This window comes from Mastomys coucha, unplaced genomic scaffold (assembly GCF_008632895.1).
Source record: "Mastomys coucha isolate ucsf_1 unplaced genomic scaffold, UCSF_Mcou_1 pScaffold9, whole genome shotgun sequence".
In the NCBI taxonomy this organism is placed as follows: domain Eukaryota; kingdom Metazoa; phylum Chordata; class Mammalia; order Rodentia; family Muridae; genus Mastomys; species Mastomys coucha.
The window spans coordinates 20,231,967-20,248,563 of record NW_022196915.1 but is presented as its reverse complement, the minus strand read 5'-3'; the positions used below and the strand labels follow the sequence as shown (position 1 = coordinate 20,248,563).

The following is a 16,597-nucleotide window of genomic DNA, read 5'->3' as shown; positions in this document are numbered from 1 at the left end:
CCCTCCTCCCTTCTCTCTTTCTCTCTCTCTCTGGAGAGATGTGATAATGTAGAAAAATCAAAGAATTAGCCCTGAGAAGAAAGACCTAAAGGGGGGAAAAAAAGATGCTCAGTTGAGTTGCTAAGACCAACTCTTCATAATGGATTTTAGTCTGGGTAAAAGATGCCGCCACATTTACTACTTAGAGTGACATGCTCAGCACACTGCCCTGGCAGTTACTTCCAGGGCTGATGCTGCTTGAAATTATTTTTAAAGTGCTAAAGTGCCCTACTCTCAGAAGCCTACACTAGCCAGGAAAGAAGATGAAAGAAGCCTTAAGAACTGAAAACTGATGAACTCTGGAACTCTACAGCCACCATTACCTGATATGACTCATGCCTTAAGAATTATTTTTGCTTTAGTTGGAGTTCTTTTAAAAATAAGTGGTGTTGTCCCATCTAATTACAAAAATAGCCAGGGCTAGGGATCAGCTCAGTAGTCAGGGTGCCTGCCTAGCCTGCACAAAGCCATGAGTTCAATCCCTAATACCACATAAGCCAGATGTGTGATAATGGTACACACTTGTACCCTCAGTATTTAGGAAGCTAGAGACAGTAGGATTAGAACTTCAAGGTCATCCTAGGGCTACATTGTGAGTTGAAGGCACATCTATATAAAACCCTGCTGCCAAAAAAAAAAAAAAAAAAAAAAAAAAGACAGCCAATATTCACAGTAAACTCCCCACTGGTATACTGCATTCATCATGTTACTGATTACTCTGCAGTATGGGTATGTACATGTTGAGGATTACCAGGAAAGTGTAGGGAAAGGGCTGACATTATCTTCTTATACTTATATTCTTATAGATTCATAAGCATCTTATACTATGAAGAAGAAAATGTAAGGAGAGAGAAAACAAGTCAGATTAGAAAGGAATTAAGAACATCACACGTATTCACAAGGTCAAGATTTTTACATGTGCTTATATTTCAATAAGGTGATTTTAGTGCAATAAAAATATACTTTAATAAAATTGAGGTCAAATAGGAACAAGTACATAAAAGCAATTGTAAGTTACTAATAAAAAACATTTTAAAAGAGTCATGACTCAATTACAGATATAAAAGCAAATTGTTATCCTTCTGTGTCAATATTAAGTTTGTTGAGAAGTACTGAGACTAGCCTCTTGAATAGCAAACAATTTAAGATTCCAAAGGCATTAGAATCCTATGTCAACAATGCCTAGTAAATTGTAATCAGGTAACTAGCAGTTATGAGCCAGACTCCAAGCCTTTTCTGACTAAAAATGGTTACTTAAAACACCTTTTTGTTGCTGTCTTGTTTTCTTTTGTTTGAGGAAGGGAAGCATTAGGTAGCCCTGATCAAACTATTCTCAACCTCATGGAGTTCTGTCTGCTTCTGCTTCCCAAGTGCTGGGATTAAAAGTGTGAGCCACCACACCCGGCCTTTTTTGAAATTTGTTACTGTTGTTGGCTTAATCATCTTTTTAAAACAACTCCACAATCTGGAGTATTTCTGCTATTCTGTACTGAAATATATGACCCACTGTTTCATTCATGACTTAAATTTCTTTAGCAAAGCCCTTCCAACCTTCTGAACTTCAGAGCCATCTGCCACTCAGCTCTCTCTTTTAGAAGTATGCCTCTAATTGCATGAGCACTTTATTTTAAAATACACAGTTCTTTCCCTCCAACCACAAAGAACTTCTGATTCTCAGGGTAGAGATGAACCACTATAACTGAGATCGTGCCAGTCACAAACACGCAGTACTTACAAGCACAAACAAAATTTGACACTGAGAATCTGAAACTCTTCTCTTAGGAAAACGTCTGCTTGAGAAACTGAGGGATTCACTAATCAGTATCTGGCAGCTTGAGACCCATGCCATGAGAGAGAGTTCATCCCCGAAAATTAATGATAGTCTGCTATATTTGCACCCAGGTGCCTAGCATAACTGTCATCGGAGTGACTTCCTTCAGCAACTGATGGAAACAGATGCAGATACTCACAAACATTAGGTAGAGCTTGGGGAATCCTGTGGAAGAGAGGAAGGATTGAAGGAGCCAGAGAGGTCAAGAACACCACAAGAAAACATATAGAATCAACTAAACTGTAACCTACAGGGACTGAATTGCCTAACAGAGATCATGCATGAGAGAGACCTAGGCCCTCGGCACATATGTAGCAATTGTACAGCTCAGTCTTCATATGGGATTCCTAACAGCAGGAGCAGGGGTTATCTCTGACTCTGTTGCCTGCCTTTGGATTTCTTTCCCCTGACTGGGCTCCCTTGAGTAGCCATAATAGAAGAAAATGTGCCTAGTCCTACTCCTACTTGATATGCCAAGGTGGATTATTATCCATGGGAGACCTCTCCCTTTCGGAGGAGGGAGGGAGAGCTGGAGGATGTGGGAGGGAAGTAGAGATCAAGATGTAAAGTTAATTAGGTAGGTAGGTAGGTAGGTAGGTAGGTAGGTAGGTAGTGAATTTGAAAAAAAAAATGTCTGCATGAAAGTCTGGCCCTTAGTGATGTCTGGTCTAAAAAAATAAAATGTTTCACTGGCATTCTTCTCCCCAAGATAAACTGCCTAGAAAGGGTCATTGGAGTGGTAAGAGTCAAGCCTAAGAAGTTGTGGGACTAGAGAGCAGCCAATACCTTCAGCATCTACAGAAGACAAGAAAGCAACAAAAGGCCTGTGGATCCATGAGTCACTCAGCTACCTAATTGCTCAGTAATAGTCAGGTGGCTGAAGTGCTTTTGCTCTGCACAAACAGAAAACATGGGGAGGAAAGGCAAAGCTCTTCTAGTGAACTTCATGTGAAGCCTCTGAACCTCTTGGCATTAGACAGCTGTAAGCATCAATAACAACCTGAGGCAACAGCAGGGAGTGCCTCCTAGCATCACAACTCTGATGAAAGCCTTGGGCAAGTGTATTTAGGTCCAAGAGTCCACCAAGACTCTTAACCTTATGGTAACAAGTATGACAGCTTTTCTGTAGGCCTCGGCTCTTGATAGAGACTAGTTTTATAGTGCCAAGGTGTAGGGTGTCTTAAGACCTTTGGCCCATATATTAATCAGGGTTCTCTACAGGAACAGAGCTGAGGAGGAGGAAGGGGGCAGAGAGGAAGAGAAAAAAGGGAGGGAGAGTGTGTTTATGTTTGTGCACACATGTTTATTAGAATGGCCTACAGGCTATGGTCCAAGTAGTCCAACAAAAAGGCCAAGGATTCCGTAGTTGTTCAGCCCATGAAACTGGATCTCTTGGGAGTCTCAATCTGGTGCTGGAGTCTTAGAAAGCTGCTGGGCTTTAGACTATGTTAGAATCCTGAGAAGTAGGTTCTAATACCAGCGAAGGAATGCCTCGGCAGCAGGACAGATGAACTTGCTAGTGCCAACAGAGGCAAGCCAGTAAAAGGCAAAAGCTTCCTTCTTCCTTGTCCATTTATATAAGGTGCCATCAGAAGGTACAGCCAAGATTTGGGGTGGATCTTCCCACCTCAAATGATCCAATCAAAAATTCACATATGTGCCCAGCTATATGGGTTTCAGTTGATTCCAGATGTGGTTGACAGCCAAGATTAGCCATCGTAGCCCTTTAGGCCATAACTACAACAGCCATCTCTGCAACAGCTCTGTTGTTAGCTCCTTCCCCTGACACTGCAGGTAGTGCCTCCTACAGCAAAGCTGTACTGTTTTTGTTGTTGTTTGTTTTGTTCCATTTTTGCCATTCCTGCAACTCCTCTGTTGCTGCTGTAAAGGCCTCCAGCAGTTCCCATGGCTCTCTCCTGCAGCTGTTTGAGCCTCAGCCAGTCACTGTGCCACTTCTATAGTTCAGTCTGTCTGTCACTCTCTACTGCTTGGCTGCTTCTTCAGTTGTAAAGCTGCCGGCCACTCTGTGATTTATCCTGTCAACTGTTCAATGTTAGTGCTGAAGCTACTCAGCTGTTGCCACCGCCTTCTCTTTCTTTTTCTATGGTTGTTGCTGATATGGGATGCTTCAAGATTTATTGTTGTTATGCATGTGAATGTTTTTCTTGAATGTATATATGAGCACTGTGTGCATGGTTTTTGGCCTGCAGAAGCCAAAATAGAGTGCGAGATCCTCTGGAACTGGAATTACATATGGTTGTAAGCTGCTATATAGGTGCTGAGAACTGAACCTGAAGTCCTCTGCAAGAGTAGCAAGTGCTCTTAACCACTGAGCCATCTCCTCAACCACTCAACCAGCTGCAGAGTACAATCTAGGCAAGTTTCTGACACTCTTCACAAGGTGTTAACCAGGCTGGAGAGATGGCTCAGCAGTTAAGAGCACTGACTGCTCTTCCAAAAGTCCTGAGTTCAAATCCCAGCAACCACATGGTGGCTCACAACCATCTGTAATGAGATCTGACTCCCTCTTCTGGAGTGTCTGAAGACAGCTACAGCATATTTACATAATAAATAAATAAATAAATCTAACAAAACAAGGTTTTAACCTTTCTTCATTGCTTTAAGATCTCACCCATGAAGTCCATGTTTCTAATAAAATTCCGCTTACGGTGATATATGTATTCTCCAAAGCAAACGTGTGTTTTACGTAATTCTCTTGTCTTTTCCAGAATCAGATCTATATTGCTACCCAAATCTCATTAAGCTCGTCTAGAGTGTGCCTCACCAGTCTCCTTGTGTCTACCCAAATGGTACCCAATTCCAAAACCTGTGCCAGGATATGTGTTAGTTTCCTGGAGCTTCCAAAACAAAGTACTATACCACAAACTGGATGGTCTTTTAAAATAAATTAAAAATGTATTATCCCACAGTTCTGGAAACAGAAGTTCCAATTGTCAGCAAACATCACCCACTCAGAAAGCTTGGGGGAGGAGCATTCCTTTCTTCTCCTAACACCTGTGGTTCAGCAGCAGGCTTTCATGACCCTGGCTTTTCGTCACAGCACTACAAGTTCTGCCTCTACTATCAAATCACATGCTCCTTGTGTGTCTATATTTGAATGTCTCTTTTCCTACAATAACACAAGTTATTGGTTGGAACTTTCATTTCATTTATTCACTTATGAAAAGGCCTTATTTCCAAATAAAGTCATATTACCAAGTGCCAGGTTTAGAATTTTAAAGCATCTTTTAGGAAGTCAAAATTCAAAATGAGACAATTAAAAGGATAAAATCTAATTAACCTAAAGTTTGGTAATTAATTTTTTGTTGTCTTTACTGATGTTGCCTGTTTGTTTGCTTCCTTGCTTGCTTGGTTTTTGAGACAAAGTCTCACTAAAGACACTCCACTGCCCTGGATCCATATACAGACCAGACTGGCACTGAACTGTGGTGATCCTCTTTCCAATGCTCCTGAGTGCTAAAGGTACAGATGTGTGCTACCACACTCAGCAGGCAATAAGTTTGTCTACTTTAGTAAACTAAAAAACAACTTCTAAACAAACAAGCAAGCAAACAAACAAATAACAACTTCTATTTTTTAAAGACATGGTTGGGAATAAAGAGATAAAAAGACCCAAAGAAAATATTTACAGAACAGATAATCCAAAAGTTAAAAAGAATTCTTAACATTAAGCATGAAAATAAACCTATTTAAAATAAAAGATCTAAACTGATAACTCCACAAAGAAATAAACAGATGTCTAATATGTTTCACATTCTACATTATTAAGTAATTACTAATCAAAACCAAATACCACTATTTATCTCTAATAGTGGCTAATTAACAATACCAAATACTAGTGAGAATGAACATCAGGAATAAGTCACTGCTGGTGGAAGGGAAGATGGTGTAGTTATGCTGGCAGACAGCATTAGCATATCCTTACAGAGCTAAACATAGTATTATCTACCATGAGATCCAGTATGTGAAAACTGGAGTTTTCAATATTTGTAGCTATTTTATTCATAAATCATCAAAAACTAGAAACAACTAAGATATGCTTCAGTATGTGAATGGATACACTGTGATGTGTCCTCCAAAGGACTGTTACTGAAGAACAAACAAATGAGCTATCAGGCTATAACGAGATATGGAGTTATCTTAATGAATGTCACTAAGGGAAAGAAACAAATGTGCATAGGCATCCTGGCTGACTCCAACTAAGTAACACTGTGGAAAGGGTAAAGCTGGAAAGACAAGATGGACCAGTGGGTGGCAGGGGTGTGGAGAGTACGGACAAGGAGGAATCAATAGAGCAGCAGGGGTTTTAAAGAAATAATATTGTAACTGTAGAAATACAAAATATTTTTCAAACTCTAGAGAAATATGCTAGACAATGAGTAAACCCTCGTGCCAAGTAGAGGCTTTAGTTGGACTAATGCACAGTGACTACTAAGTAACAAATGTATCAAAGTAATAAAAGATAATAACAGGAGACAGTGTAGAGATGAGAGGAATATGAGCTCTCTATATTGTTGCTCGGTTTCTCTATACCTTTAAAACCTCCTTTTAACAAGCCTATGAAATAAAATATTTAAACAAATGAGACAAGAAATTTTTGTAACTGTCTGGGGCAAAAATAATAATTAACTGTGGAATTCACAACATCTATACAATAAAATGTATAACAAGCATAGGGCAAAGTATGTGTAAGATGCTATGGTAGCATGCTGATATGAAATCATTACATTCTATGTGAAATGAGACATTATTAAAAGCAGACTGTGATTCACTGTAAGTTTAAAACAACTAAGAAAAAGAAGAGGAAGATGCAGAAAGGAGGAAATGCAGCAGCCAGGACCAAGAAAAAAAATTAAAGAATTTTTTTTAAAGATTTATTTATTTTTTTATATGTGAGTACACTGTAGCCCCTAAAGGATTCTTTAAAACATTCCTATTTAGGGGCTGGCGAGATGGCTCAGCGGTTAAAAGCACTGACAGCTCTTCCGAAGGTCCGAGCAACCACATGGAGACTCATAACCATCCATAATGAAATCTGGAGCCCTCTTCTGGGGTGTCTGAAGACAGCTACAGTGTACTTACATTCCTATCTAAATAAAAAAGGGATGAAAATAGGTTAAAGAAACAACAGTCAGACAAACAGAAAATTGGCAAGATTTCAGAGAAACCTCCAACCACAGCAATAATTACATGAAATGCTCATGATCTTGTGATACAAATCAAGGGAACTGATAAGATTGAAAAAATCAAATCCTATTATTTATAATCTACAGAAAGCCCACTTTAATAGAAGGTATTGATATAAGAAAGGAAAAAGATACCCTATGCAAACACTGATAAAAAGAAAAGTAAATATGCTTATACTCAGAATGCTTAAACTCCAATATTCTTAAACAAGTTCCATAAAGACATGCATCACCTAGGAAAAACTTACAGCCACTCCAGTGTGTATTTATCTAAAAAACATGGCTTCAAAGGTCATAAAAGAGGATTGGAGAGATGCCCAATGGTTAAAAAGGACTGGCTGTTCCTGAACAGTCCAAAATGGTAATTACTTTTTGACCACTAAGAACTTAAAATGGGAATCGTGTGACTGAAAAATTCCAGTTTTATTAATTTAATTTAAATCAACTTACACCACAGTAGCTGTGTGGCTCGTGGTCATCGTCAGATTAAAATACTGCACTCACACTACTGAATGGACAAGAATGAGAGGAGAGGGAAGTGACAGAGAGGGAAAGGAGGGAGCAGGAAAGGATGGAAAGGGAGAAGAAACAAATAACCAAAGGCAGAAGAAATGAAAAAGCACTTCCTTATAGACCTTGCGTCATTTAGACAAATTGATATGTCTTATAAAAAGTAAATATGCTTATACTCAGACCGATACTATGCTTGTACTATGACAGATGTGTAATACGGAGAACAAGGACTATTTCCAGAAAGGCACCTAGTCCTGAAGCTCACTCAAAGGATGACACAGGCCCTGCAAGGGGTGGTGAGTCACTGCACACAATCACCACAGGAAAACAACTGGTCCATATGCTCTCCAGCTGAGCTCCATCACACCTGGAGAACAGGAACAATTTAAACCAAATGTCTCACAAAGTGAAAGAGGAAACAACCACAATTAACTTTATGAGGCCACCACCAACCTTGATATCAATAACCAAAGACATATCTTTACAAAGCAGTGTCTACCATGAGTAGGGATGTAAATAAGTACCCAACAAAAGAGCAATCAATATGTGACTCTCTAAAAAGGAGAATCAATATATGACTCTATTCATTTGGTTTTCTTTCATTTCCTTCATAAATGTTTCATAGTTTTGAGAATTCAGATACTACAGAACTTAATTAAACATCTATATTTTTCATGCCATTGTAAATGATCACTATATTGGAATTTTTCAATTGTCCACCTCGAGCATAGAAGTATAAAACTGACCTCATATCTTGTGTCTTTGGTAAAGCTGTTCACTACCACTATTTCTAATAGCCTTTTTGTAGATTCCTTGGGATTTTTTGTTTTTTGTTTTTTGTTTTTTTTTCGAGACAGGGTTTCTCTGTGCAGCTTTGGCTGGAACTCACTCTGTAGACCAGGCTGGCCTCAAATTCAGAAATCCACCTGCCTCTGCCTCCCAAGTGCTGGGATTAAAGGTATGTGCCACCACTGCCTGGGTCCTTGAGATTTTCTATATCATCATGACCACAAATACATTTTCATGTTTTTTTTAGTTTATATATTTTATACCTTTTTCACTCTATTACATGATCAGAAACTTATATTATCAGTATTGGGCCCTTTCTAATTTTCCCACTCTTCCCCCCTCCACAAAACAGCACAAATCTGTATTGCTCAAAAGTGGTTTTATCATGCCATTTTCAAACAACAGCACTTCATATGACTTCTTATAAGCGTGTCTGCAAAATGTATCTATCACTCACTGCATCTACTTTTACCATATCATGCCCTTCTAAACACCAAAAAGACTAGATGTTTCATGTAAGGACTTATACTTGTCCACTCTGAGGTCCTCCTTGCAATGAACAGAAATGGTGAAGCCTACCATCCAGACATGATGGCACTGGTGTAAGTACAGAAATATACCTAACCATAAAAGAACACAAAGGTAGAAAGAATTCACGTGGGGTCAATTAAACTGTGCCAGGACTGTGGGAACAAATAATGATGAAAAAACTGGACATCTGTATGTAAAATTATGGATTTCACCCAATTCTTTCTTATACTATGTACGAAAATTAATGCAAATTGATCACATACCAAACCTAACCCCATAAAGCCACCAGATGAAAACCTAGGGAAGCCAAGCGGTATGACGCAATCCTGTCTATCAACTCAGCTCCTGATAGGGGGAGACAGGAAGACATGAATACGTTCAAGATCAGTCCGGACTACATGAGACTTTGTCTAAAACAAAAACCATAACCTAGTCAACCATAAGCCAGTAAAGATGGAAATTAAACCATCACAAAAGTACACATTAGACAGGTGAGATGGTCCAGTGCGTGGAGATGCATGCCCATCAAGTCTGGCAACCTGAGTGGAAGGAGACATCTGACTCCACAAAACTAATTGTCCTCTGGCTTTCAGGCATGTCTGTGACATATGCACACATTAACTCCCCACAATAATAATAATAAACAAAAGTTTTCTTAGAAGTACATAGCGCATAGCCTGATCCCCTATCTCATGTGCATACTACAAAATCCCAGTGCCTGGCCACCCCCGATAACAAAATCAGCATATTTGAGAATGAGATCCCAATCAGTATTGTTTGTATTTTACATTGTTTGTAAAGTTCCCTCAGGTGGCCCCAGAGTGAGTTCCAATTTGAGAAGCACTGAAGAAATGATCTAGGCTTAGTAACTGTCAATAACAAGATATAAAAACATATGCAAGTTAATCCACCCTTTCTCAGCCTCAGTATTGCCATCTAAATTATGGAAAAATATACAATCTCTCAGAGTTGGTATAAGACTAAGAAGATACATAAAGCTCCTGATAAATGTTAATTCTCTGACCCAGGGTAAATCTGAACAAATCTCCATTGCTAAGTGTGAGAGATGCTAATTCAATCATCAATTCCTCCCATTTTCAGTTATTTGATTATTAGGTTGGCGTTCAGAAGTGCTATTTTTCCCCTTCCTATACCATGCCACCTGAAGTTATGCCTATTTTTAAAATTCCTTGTATGGAAGAGAATATGGCTGATTATGGCAGTGATCTTCAAACCTAGAGGCACAGGGGAATCAACCAGAGAACATTTTAAAAGCACCAATGTCCAGACCCTACCCGAGCCACCCTAGCCAATTAAATCTGAATCCCTAGGTATAGTACCAGAATGTTGGTAGTTTGACTGAAAAGTGATTATGAAACCCAGTCAGGGCTGAAAATCACTGCTTTGCACTAATGAGATCCCAAACGAACTGCATATTTAAGTCACTCATGGAATTCTTTAAAAATTGATGGATCCCAGAACCTTACAACTTACTGATTCTGAACCTGTGAAAATGGAGCATTTCATCCTGCAGATGTTCATACAGCTCCCACTCCAGACTGACTGGGTCACTACTTTGAAGTGTGCATTTACTTTATCACTGTCTATGAGCAAAGGTCATTTGGAATTTCCACTCGCCCCAAATTCCAAGCCTGTCCAGTTGCTTTCGATCAGAAACAAGTGCTTTCCATTTGTTATCCTCTTTATACAACACACAGTATACAGTATATAATAACCCTCTTACAGATTTTGGTTTTGGGTCTCTTATGTACAGCCAAATAGCCTACATCATTTACCATGTACTGGACCCAGCATTGCCATGTAGATCTACTGATCTTTGTAACCAATTATCTTCAGTGGTCTGCCAGTTTAGGATACCCCCTCCCCCCAAAATGGACTCAGACCCCAAGCTTTCTGTGGCAGGCAATACCAGCACTAATGAAAGGTACCCCACTGGTGAGGTTTGTAAGTCCAGAGGAAATGTAAGTTATTTTTTGCACTATAAGCAAACTGAAATCCATTTATTTTCCTCATACAGACAATACAACCAGAAGGGTTTTGGAAAAAGCAAGCCCCAAGGGAGAAGAAACAATACAGTGCCTGAACTCTAAGAAAACACAATGGCTAGATGATTTTAATGGAAATAATCAACGAGTAAAAATACTTCTATGAAGTCATCACATTAACTCCTTTGATCCTTACAATAACCTTATCAGGCAACTACTATTGTTTCCACATCATAAATTTTTAAAAAAGAAACACAGTAGTTGAATGATCTGCTCACAGTCAAATAATAAGGCAGTTTAGGACACAGCTCATCTGGCCTTGGGGTCAAATGTTTTTAAGTATTCCACTGAAGTTGTACAAGTGTTATTATGGCCAAGCAGTTGGGAAAAAATACAGATAAAGTCTACCACAAAAACTAGAAACAATATCAGCCATGATTATATCTTAATACTGCCCAAGTGGTCAAGGAGCAATAAATAGTCTATTAAACTGATTTGTTTTCACCTGGTAATATTGGAGCTGTACATTTTGTAACTGTGGGTAAATTAGGTCCAATATGAAATATAGCAATTAAAATACTTTTCACAAAATCTTAGTAATTGTATTGTACTGAACTCCCAACCCACCCAGGGTGATAGATCCCAACACAAGCGGCCAGAATTACAGAGCTTCATAAATAGCTTCATAAATACAATAGAAACAGGAAGCAGATGCCTAAAGACAGATGCCTAAACTTCAGGGAAACCCGGTTTGACTGAAGAATGTGCCAAAGATCCTCTCCATTGGTAAGATCCTCTCCCTTCTCTTAGGCACATTTGTATAAACAGAAAAAGCAAGCAAAATGAGTTTATAATAATATAATGCCAAAGAGAGATTATAATATAATATGCCTGGCAATGACTGATGCTTTTCATGAATCTAATTCATTTAATCTTTGTAAAGCCTTCCCAAGGTTGATTACATGACAGGAAACAAACAAACAAACCATAAAATGACCCTGGCTGGTCTCACAAATCCTTGGTTACAAACAGGTGCCTAACACTGCAGCAATTCAATTCCATTTTCTGTTTCCTTTCCCAGCTCTCAGAAGGACTATGTCACTGAGTTCTCCTCCAACAGTGTTTTTTCCTATCCCACACCAGCCTCACTCCTGACACACAGGTCTTCCTCTGATCTGAGTCTGTTTCCCTTCTATCACATAATTGGGTAGAATTTAGCCAGCTACAACTCTCCTAACAGATTTTCAAGGACTCCCTCAGGCTAAGTCCCCCTCTTATCTGTATCCTTTCTCCCTTCCTATGATCTCAATTACATTAGCATATGGACAAATTCCAGTTTCTCCTATTTAAAAAAAAAAAAATCAATTTGACCAAAAGGCCTCTCTTTCTTACACACTAAAGCTGTGTTTAAAATGATTAAAATTTTCCCGGTTGTCAAAAACTTTTAGGGGTGAATTTCATTTCCATTTGGCCTTGGTTTTTAGTTCGAGGTCGTTTTGAGGCAGGCTAGACCAGGCTGGCCTGAAACTATCTTGTGTCAGCGGGCTTCACAAACATCTTACACGGTAGCATCCACTACGAGTTACCACCAGTTTTCCCCTTACTCATCTGATGCTCCACTCTTCTTTATGGAACTCTCAATCCCATCCAGTTCCAAAATGTGAACCCTAGCCCTAACATCCCCCCTGGCTTTAGAACCGAAGTCACACTAGTCTGTTTGACTTCAAGTTAAAGTTGATCTCAGTTTTAAAATCTACTAGGTGACTGATGTTAACGTCTTTGTTACAACGAAAGTAAACCTACTTGGTGACAGATGGATTGGGACAGGTGAATATGAAAAAAACAACATGGTAGGTGCAACATTCACTGTAAAGTTCTTTCCAAGTACATTTCTTGTGTGCTATACAAACAGGCATCTCAAACTCAACATCAAAACCCACTTCTAACAGGGAAACACTCCTCCTCTCACCCAGCTCTGCCTGATTTTGATTCAACCTTGACTTGTTACCACTCTCTTGGAATATGGGGCGCAGGAGGGGGGGGGGCTTGCTCATTTCGTTCTTGTACACCTAGCTTCTAGAACACGTGCCGATGGTATACTTTCCCTAACAGGTACTGGTTGGTTGATTTTCTCCCTAGACACCCCAACCAACCCTCCCTGGCTTAGTGTCCATAGCACCCTTGGTCTCCAAACCTCTGGGTCATCAAAGCCCAGAGCAGCTTATAACCAATCCTATCAGAAGCACGCATCTCAGCAGGACTCTACCACACACCAGGGTTGGCAGGCTCACACCTGTCACCCGACACAGGTCACCCTGAGGCTAGGCCCTCCCGCCCCCATGGTCAGGCTCACTCCACAGGCCACAGGGAGCCTTGGAGTCCAGCCTGTGCTCGAGGCCTCCGCGCACCCATAGCCCCTTCTCCCTGAGAGCCAGAGGAAGGGCTCCCCGTCACGCATCAGCACCCCCTGACCCGGCCCACCTCTCCTCACCTGGGCCTGTTGGCCTTGGGACCAACCGCCTCATAGGAGGTTCGCGCCAGAGCCTCGATGTGTCCAATCCTGGAGACTGCCACGAGCCTGCGCACTACTGTCCTATCCTGAGCCAGTGTAGGCCTAGTCAGAGAGGGCAGTGCTTCCCCCTGCTGGTCTTCCGAGGAACTTCAGCGCCCACTGTGAGTCCGGCATTTAAGTTTCCTGCAACCTGTGCATTTCCCTCCCAGTCCAGGCTCATAAAGGCAACTGTTGTGAGAGCAGTAATCCCAAGAGAGTGAGATGGGGAACCCCCTCCTTTTATATTTTAAGGCCAGAGCAACGCAGACAGATTAATAGAAAAGGAGTCCCTAGTCTTTGCCAGAATAGGGAGTCAATTGATCGCATCGTTTGAGACAGTTTCAGCTAGAGTGGCCAGAGTACAAGAACATGATGTAGACATTGCCTGAAAGTATGAAGCTTGAATAACTTGTCTTGACAAGAATAACTCTATCCATTTAGTCCAGTTCCCTTGAAATTATGACAAGATGTATATGCTGCACTGACCCCAACGTTTCATGTTTGTCCAAGAAGAAAGCCACACATTTGAGCTGCTATGTATCTTAATAGCAAGAGCTACCCTTTGTTTAGGGATGGAGCAGTGTGTTTCCTGTTCCGGGCTTCAGGGGTGGGAGATAGCCTCTCTTCATTGGTAACCTTTCTAAACCTTGTGCTTCACCAACTGTAAGTAGCATGTACCATCTTACTGGTGTGACCATAAGCAAAGGCAAGGTCATCCCTTTGTTCCCAGAGAACAGGTCACATCAAGAAACATCCCAACTTTTGTCTCAGTGTTTCAAAGGAGACACCATTATGGATCTTGGTTATTACAAGGGACAGAAGCATTAAGCCACAGTTCCTCTGTGCTTCCACCCCTATCTTCCTTTTCTGCTTCTGTCTAACCACAAACGCACTGCTGTCTCCCCTTGGTCCTACAGAAATTAGAGCTGGATGCCCTCATAGGATAGTGATCCCAAAACATAGGCTGAAAACCTGGTTACCAAGGTTCCTCTTCTCATTGACCCAGAACTTAACCTCACAGGGCTTCCCACCACATCCCCAACCCCTTGCTCCACAGTGCAGGCCCGATCCTGCTCTCCAGACCACTAGCCCAGGTCTTACCTTTGGCTTCCGATTCCATTCTTCCACATCTCTATTCAACTTGGCAGAAAAGTGTATCTGATGGTCCTAGACCTGCTGTTCCTCAGATCCCACCATCCTATTACTTTTGATGCTATAAGAAAACACCTGAGGCTGAGTACAGTAGACTCCACCCATGAGAATACTTTTCAAGAGCTCCTGTAGATTCCTGAAACCACAGATGGTACCATACCCATATATACTCTTCTTGCTATATATCCATAAACACTAAGAAGCTTAATTTATGAAGAAAACACAGTAAGATATGCTTAACAACATTTATAATAAAGTAGAAATTTTAAATAATTTATTGCAATAAAACCATTACACCATCCTACTCTTGCATTCTGTAATCATTATTAAATGAGAGCTATTAGAACCAAGTACTGAGATATCATGAAAATCTCTCAGAAAACCAAGAAGGGCACTGATTGACCAATGTGTGGGTAGCATGCGCTGCATGGGTACAGTTGATTGATTTATTCATGGTTCGGCCATATGTACTAGAAGAGGTTGGGCTTTTACCATACCGAGAATTTTAATGCTAAACTTATAAATTATAAATTATTTGGAAAAATTTTCCATTAGACATTTTTGGACCACAGTTGATCACAGGTAACTAAAACTTTAAAAAATCAAAACTGTGAATAATGAGGGATCTCTGTAATCTACAAAGTGTCTTAATAAGGGTTTTAGAGCTGTGAACAGACACCATGACCAAGGCAACTCTTATAAGGACAATATGTGATTGAGGCTGGCTTACAGGTTCAGAGGTTCAGTCCATTATCATCAAGGTGGGAGCATGAAGCACCCAGGCAAGCATGGTGCAGGAGGAGCTGAGAATTCTACATTTTGCTCAGAATATAAACAGAAGACTGGCTTCCAGGCAGCTAGGATGAGTGTCTTAAAGCCCACACCCACAGTGACACATTTCCTCTAACAAGGCCATACATATTCTAACAAGGCTACACCTCCAAATAGTGCAACTTCCTGAGCCAAGCATATTCAAACCATCGCATTCTATTCCCTGGCCCCCAAGACTTGTTCAAACATATGAGTCTATGGGGGGCATATCTAAATATAACATGATGCAAAATATATTTAGAGCAACTTCCAAAGTTCACATAGTCTATAGAAATCTCAACAATGTTAAAAATTCAAAGTCTCTTCTAAGATTCATCCAATCATTTCCAAAGCAAGACAGAAAACCAGTTGGGCAAATTCTAAACTCTGTATCTACATGTCTGATTTCAAGGAAGTCTTCAGATCTCCAACTCCTTTTGCATCTTTGTTGACTACAACAAACTTCTTTCTCCTGGACTGGTTCCACTCCCTGTTGGAAGCTTTCCTTGGCAGGTATCTCAGAGCTCTGGTATCTTTAATATCTTGGGATCTCCAAGTCATCTTCAATTTACAGCTTCTTGTTCCAATGTCTGGGATCCACACATGATCTTCTGGGCTCCTCCAAAGGGCTTAGGTCACATCTTCAGCTCTGCCCTCTGTAGAACTCTAGGCTCTGGTTAACTCCACTCCACTGCCCCTGCTATTCTTGATGATAATCTTATGGTACTGGCATCTCCAATACACTGGGATCTTCCACTGCAACCAGGCTTCACCAATAGCCTTTCATAGGCACTGTTCATGATGCCAAGCCACCACTTCTTTGCATGACCTCTTCAGTCCTGGGTCATCAACTACAACTGAGGCTGCACCTTCACCATTGGCCTTCCCTGGCCTCTCACAGTGCCAAGCCTCAGCTGCTCTTCATGACCCCTTCATACCTTCAAAACCAGTACCTCCTGGGTGATTCTTACACATTATCAAGTCCAGCTGCAGCAAGAGGTACACTCTTGCTTATCTCTGGAAAACAGCTTCTTTGTATTCTCAGAAAACACTTCCCAGATTTCATCTCAGTGATGCTGGCCTCTTCTTAATCACAGCTAATTTCTTAATTGGAGCTAACCAGCATCAATACTCCCAGTAGTCCCTATTTTTGACTCTAAAGCCAGAG

At 40.6% G+C, this 16,597-nt stretch overlaps 1 protein-coding gene across 4 annotated transcripts in view; it reads right to left on the bottom strand.

The window, feature by feature from the left end:
- The window catches only part of Ptpn20 (protein tyrosine phosphatase non-receptor type 20), a 66,938-nt gene extending 53,455 nt beyond the window's left edge, over nt 1–13,483 (bottom strand). Inside the window, exon 1 of one of the 4 annotated variants that reach the window (XM_031361677.1) lies at nt 13,408–13,483. The gene's annotated coding sequence lies outside the window, so the exon portion shown is untranslated. The remainder of the gene's footprint in view (nt 1–13,407) is intronic. The other 3 variants (XM_031361680.1, XM_031361678.1, XM_031361679.1) reach the window with 3 other exon arrangements.
- Between the last annotated feature and the right edge of the window lie 3,114 nt (nt 13,484–16,597).